Below are 5,496 nucleotides of genomic sequence, written 5' to 3' on the forward strand. Positions count from 1 at the left end.
GAAGAAGAAGAAGAAGAAGAAGAAGAAGAAGAAGAAGAAGAAGAAGAAGAAGAAGAAGAAGAAGAAGAAGAAGAAGAAGAAGTTATCAAAATGTAAAGTTTCTCTCTCTCTTTTTATTTTTTTTTTTTATTTTAGGGAAGGGTCTACATGGTGTTCAGGGTCTCACTACTAGATCGGATCATAGTGACCCGCCTGTTTACAGCCTCCCAAGAGCTGGGATTACAGGGGCATGCCACCACACCCAGTCTCAAGCTTCTCTTTAAGACCACTATCAGTGGGTTCAATCTCCAGTATCACCAAGAAAAGACATTATTAAGAAAATTATAGAGATATGACAAAGTAGGAAAAAGTATTTTAAATGTATTTCTTCCACAAAGACTTCAAAATCCTATATGCAACAATTCTTCCAAATTAATAAAAGATGACAACCAAATACACAAAAGCATAGACACCATTAGTTATCAGGAAATTCAAACAAAACCTATAATTGATATTACTTCACTTCTGTTAGAATGATTAAAATGTAAAAGATTGACAATACTGAGTGTTGGAGAGGGTGTGAGTCAACTGGAATCTTTTATGCATTACTACAAAAAGTATAAAACTTCTATTTGGAAGTTTGGAAAGCTCTTAACAGTTTGTTATAAAGTTAAATAGACACATCTATCCTGTGATCTAGCAAATTTATTCCTAGCTATTTATCCCAGAGAAATGAAACCTATGTGAATATAAAGAATGCTCATTTCTGCTTTCTTCATCATAGCTTCAAACCAGGAAACACCAGAACTCGTGCACTGATGAAAGAACTGATGCACAAACCATGTAGACATGCCATGGGAGGCTCCACAACAATCAAAACAAATGAAATACAATCAACCACAAATTGGGTGAATTGTAAAAATGCTATATTAATTGTAAAAGGCTAGGTGCCACAGAGTCCATCCTGTAGAATTCCATTTGTTGGAAGTTCCAAATGAGCAAAATAAAGGTAGGGGGTAGAAAGGGCTGGCCAGATAGCTCAGTGGACTAAAGCGCCTGCTTACGCAGAAAACTATTGGCTAGGGTTCGATCCCTGGTGTGCCAGACCTGTCCCTGGGGCACACTGAGATGGTGATTGAGACTGGGCATGGTGGTGCATGCCTGTAATCCCAGAACTTGGGAGGCTGAAAACAGGAGAATCACTATGAGTCCAGTCTATGTAGTGAGACCCTGTAGGCCCTGTACTAAATACATTTTAAAAAAAGGTAGGGGGTAGAAATCAAAATAGGGTTTTTGAAGAATAGAAGATAAGGGCACTGTCGGATGTGACATTCTATAGTTAAATTGTGTGTGCCAGTGGTTTGTGCTACAGTTGTGTCCCTTATCCTTCAAGACCCTGGTAGATGTCTGAAATCTTCGATAATAACAAACTATATATGCTTTGTTTTTTCCTATGACAAATGCCTGTGATACAGCATAATTTATAAACTAGGTACAGTCTGAGATTAACAACAATAACTATAACTAACATAGAACAATTATGATAATACACTATAATAAAGTAACATAAATTGCTTGATGTTACTCTTTTCATGGGGTCCCTGGCCAAAGTCTCCACATAGGATCTGTGCATTCTGGCACAATACTTTGACATGAATTGGAACACATTTACTATTCATGTTTCCCATCCACAAATTTAATGTCTGTTCCATTCTAACTGAGCACTTACACACTGTAGCGATAACTTTTGGGGTTTGAGGTATAACAGTAACTGTTCTCAATGTCATGATTAGAAGACTGGTTCTTATTGCAGATCTCAGCAACTTTACTATACAGTTTTTTCTTTTCTTATTAAATTGGGGAATTTCACACTTTCACTTAAAAGAGCAAAGTAAGTGCTTTAGAAGTTCTCTTTGACATATCCAAATTTCTGCTAGTATCACTGCTCTTTTGCTTTGGGGTCATTAATAATGAAATAAGAGTTACTTTAACACAAGCATGGTGATATTGTGACCGTTGATCTGTTAACAGACATCATTTATTGACTAACGGGCAGGTAATGTATATAATGTGGATATGTTGAGCAAAGGGATGTTTCATGGCCCCGGTGGGATGGAATAGGATGGTGCAAGATTTCATCATGATATTCAGAATGACAGAATTTAAAACTTATGAGTTGTTTATTTCTGGAATTTTTCATTTAATATTTTTAGGCTATGTTACTGTGGGTAATTGAAATCATGGAAGGTGAAACTGCAGGGAGGAATTGTACTAGGATCTGTACATTTCATTGTGGAGGACTAACAACAAGAAGAAAACAACAACAATAAATGATGATAATGAATAGAATGAAACCCACAAAGGCAACACTAAAGGCCATTTGGTATGGTGATACACATTTTTAACTTCAACACTCTGAGAACCTGAGGCAGGAAGATCACAAGTTTGAGTCTGGGCACCTTATTGATTTAGTGAGACCCTGTCTCTGGACAAAACAAAAAGATGGAGATACAAAGTGTTTGTGGAAGGGGCCAGGGAGATGGCTCAGTGGAATAAGCGCTTTCCTGGCAAGCGCAAGGGCCTGAGTTCAATCCCCTGGTTCTGAAAAAAAAAAAAGTTAAAAAGTGTTTGTGGGGGCTGGAGAGATGGCTCAGTGGAATAAGCGCTTTCCTGGCAAGCACAAGAGCCTGAGTTCAATCCCCAGTTCTGACCAAAAAAAAAAGAAAGAAAAAGAAAAAAAAAAGTGGTTGTGAAGGCCTTGGGTTTAATCCTCAGTGCTGGTAGTGAAGATCCAGCTCCACATTTTAGGGAAAATTCATGGGGTGGGCAGCAAAGTGGCTGGCTAACTAGAGTCCCTGCCACTCCCGCTTCTATGATTCTAGTCTCCAATGTCTACCAGCTAGCTCTGGGGAAGGGCTGTCGTGAAAATCCAAGTGCAAGGAACACAGAAGACCGTTAAGGGGCTAACATTCCTAGGGCAGCTGGTGTCACCTTTCTTGGACTACATGTCCCTGTTTCTTCCTTCTCTTTTTTGGGAGCTACAGAGCTGACATTAACTGCTAATACCTAAGAGCTAAAGTCCATAAGCCAGTGTCCTCTGTGTGACCACCAGCTCTGGGCCTCCCAGTTTACACAGGTCTAGCAGTCCACACAGGTGGGGGCATTTCCCAAAGAGGGGCTGTGGGTTGGACAGGGGATTCTCAAGGTTACCATTTCCTGGGATAGTCCTGGACACTTGTGTTGTGCATATTCAATTAGAACACTGTTATCATGTGCTGGGCAGCTGGCAGACTCAGCAAAGTGAATTTTCATATTGTGTCGGGGGAAAAGGCAGCACTGAGCTGTTAACAATCCAGCTCGTGCTTGCTCCGGCAGCACATATACTAAAATTGGGACGATACAGAGAAGATTAGCATGGCCCCTATGCAGGGATGACACGCAAATCGTGGAGCATTCCATATTTTTTGCCAGTCAAGAGGGAGACCCACTACTATTATGGACTACTGGACTCTTTTAGAATATTTTGCTGAGTTAACACACCTGTAATAGTCAAATGAAGGAACTAAACAAAAAAGGGAATATATAAATGAATGTCCATTTTGTATCTGTGTACTCAAAATGGTTAGGATAGATATATAGTTACATGTTCTTAATGAATAGAAGGATTTGTTGTAATAGTGTTTGTAAATAGGATATCATGTCTGCATTTTGTACAGCAAATAACCACTAGGAAGAGAGTATGCAATGTGTTAATTATTGAAACTGTCCTACCAATTCGATTTGAAACTGTCTCATTGCTATTTGTCTCTCAATAAAATTATGGAAAAAAAATCCAGTCCACCATGAAGTTAAAATCACTTATTATGATTTTAATGTAATGCATCCCATTAATAGAGCAAATGGTACAGGGTCTCACTCTGTTCAGTGGCAGGGCCAGCACAGCAGGCAGTGTTGGGGATCAAACCCAGTCTTTGGGCTTGCCAGGCTGGCGCTTAGACCACTGAGCTATTTCCACAGCTACTTAATAGAGCAAATGGAAGAAAAAAATTGTTCAGTCATCTGAGTTAATACAAAAAAACAAAAAAAGGCTAGGTATGGTGGCACAAGCCTGTAGTCCTAGACAGTTGGGAGACAGAGGTGAGAAGATCATAAATACAAGCCCAACCTAGAACTTAGTAAGATCTTGTTTCAAAATTTTAAAAAACCCAACGGTGGTGGTTCACACCTATAATTCCAGCACTTGGGACACTGAAGCAGGAGGATCCTTGCAAGTTCAAAATCAACCTGGGCTACAAAGTGAGCTCAAGGCCAGCCTCAACTGCACAGGGAGACCCTGTCCTAGAAAGATAATAATAATAATAATAATAATAATAATAATAGTAATAGTAATAGTAAATAAAAGTACTGTAGTTTAGCACTCCTCAGGGAAAGGCCTTAGTACTGAGCAAAAACAAAACAGAAACAAAACTGAGAAAAAGTTCTTAACAGAACTCAACACTTTCGGGCTGGCGAGATAGCTCAGCAGTCTAAAGTACCTGCTTAGGCAAGCTTAGGCAAACACAGGGACAGTGGTTCAATCCCCAGGACCACATGCCTTGCCAGCCCTGCCCCCAGGGCAGGCTGAGCTGGCCACAAAAAGAAAAAAAAATATGAACAAAATTTAACACGTTATGGTAAAAATGTTCAATTTTCTCAGTATCATAGTTCATACATGGAAAACTCACAGTTAACAGCCTATTCCAAGATGCAAGCTGAACAGCTATTCTCTAAGGTCAGGAGCAAAACAGAGATGCTTACAGATGACATGATCTTACATGTAGAAACAACTGAAGATTCCTCAAAAGCACTGTTACAGCAAATAAATTCAGCAAAGTTGCAGAAAATAAAATCATCATACAGAAATCAGTTACATTTCTATGTACTAACAATGAATCACAGAAAGAAATGATACTAGGGAGAGGTCTCACGCAACTCCAAGTACAAGGAGGACCTAGCAGTGTGAGCTGCCACTGAGCTGTATTCCCAGCCCTTCTTATTTTGGAAATAGAGCTTGGTAAACTGCCCAGGTTGGTCTCAAACTTTCAATCCTGTAGCCTCAGTCTCCCTGAGTAAATGGAATTATAGTTGTGTGTCACTATGCCCTACTAACAGTTCCATTTAAGTAGCATAAAAAATACTTGGTTAGTAGGAATTAACCAAGGCAGTTAAAACTTATATACTGAAAACTACAAAGCATTGCTGAAAGAAATAAAAGATCTAAGTAAAAAGAATACTGTACTCCTAGAATAGAAAACCTAATATTAAGATGTCCATACCATGTCAAAAATCTACAGATTGAGTGTTTCTGTTAAAGTATCAGTGGCATTTTTGAAAAAATAGAAAAACCCATTCTAAAATTTATATGGAAACTCAAGAAACTCCTAATAGCTCAATCTTTGTGAGCTTATATCTTGTGACTCCAAAACTTAGAACAAAGCTACAGTCATCAAAACAGTGTAGTACTGACATAAAGGCAGA

General features: G+C 38.9%; 1 non-coding gene across 1 annotated transcript; it reads left to right on the plus strand.

Annotated features, from left to right (window-relative positions):
• Nucleotides 1–3,338: 3,338 nt before the first annotated feature.
• On the plus strand, nt 3,339–3,444 carry LOC111815806. The gene has a single exon (XR_002820441.1). It is a non-coding gene; the product is annotated as a U6 spliceosomal RNA (small nuclear RNA).
• Nucleotides 3,445–5,496: the final 2,052 nt, after the last annotated feature.

Source organism: Octodon degus, unplaced genomic scaffold (assembly GCF_000260255.1).
Source record: "Octodon degus isolate 3935 unplaced genomic scaffold, OctDeg1.0 scaffold00021, whole genome shotgun sequence".
Lineage (NCBI taxonomy): Eukaryota > Metazoa > Chordata > Mammalia > Rodentia > Octodontidae > Octodon > Octodon degus.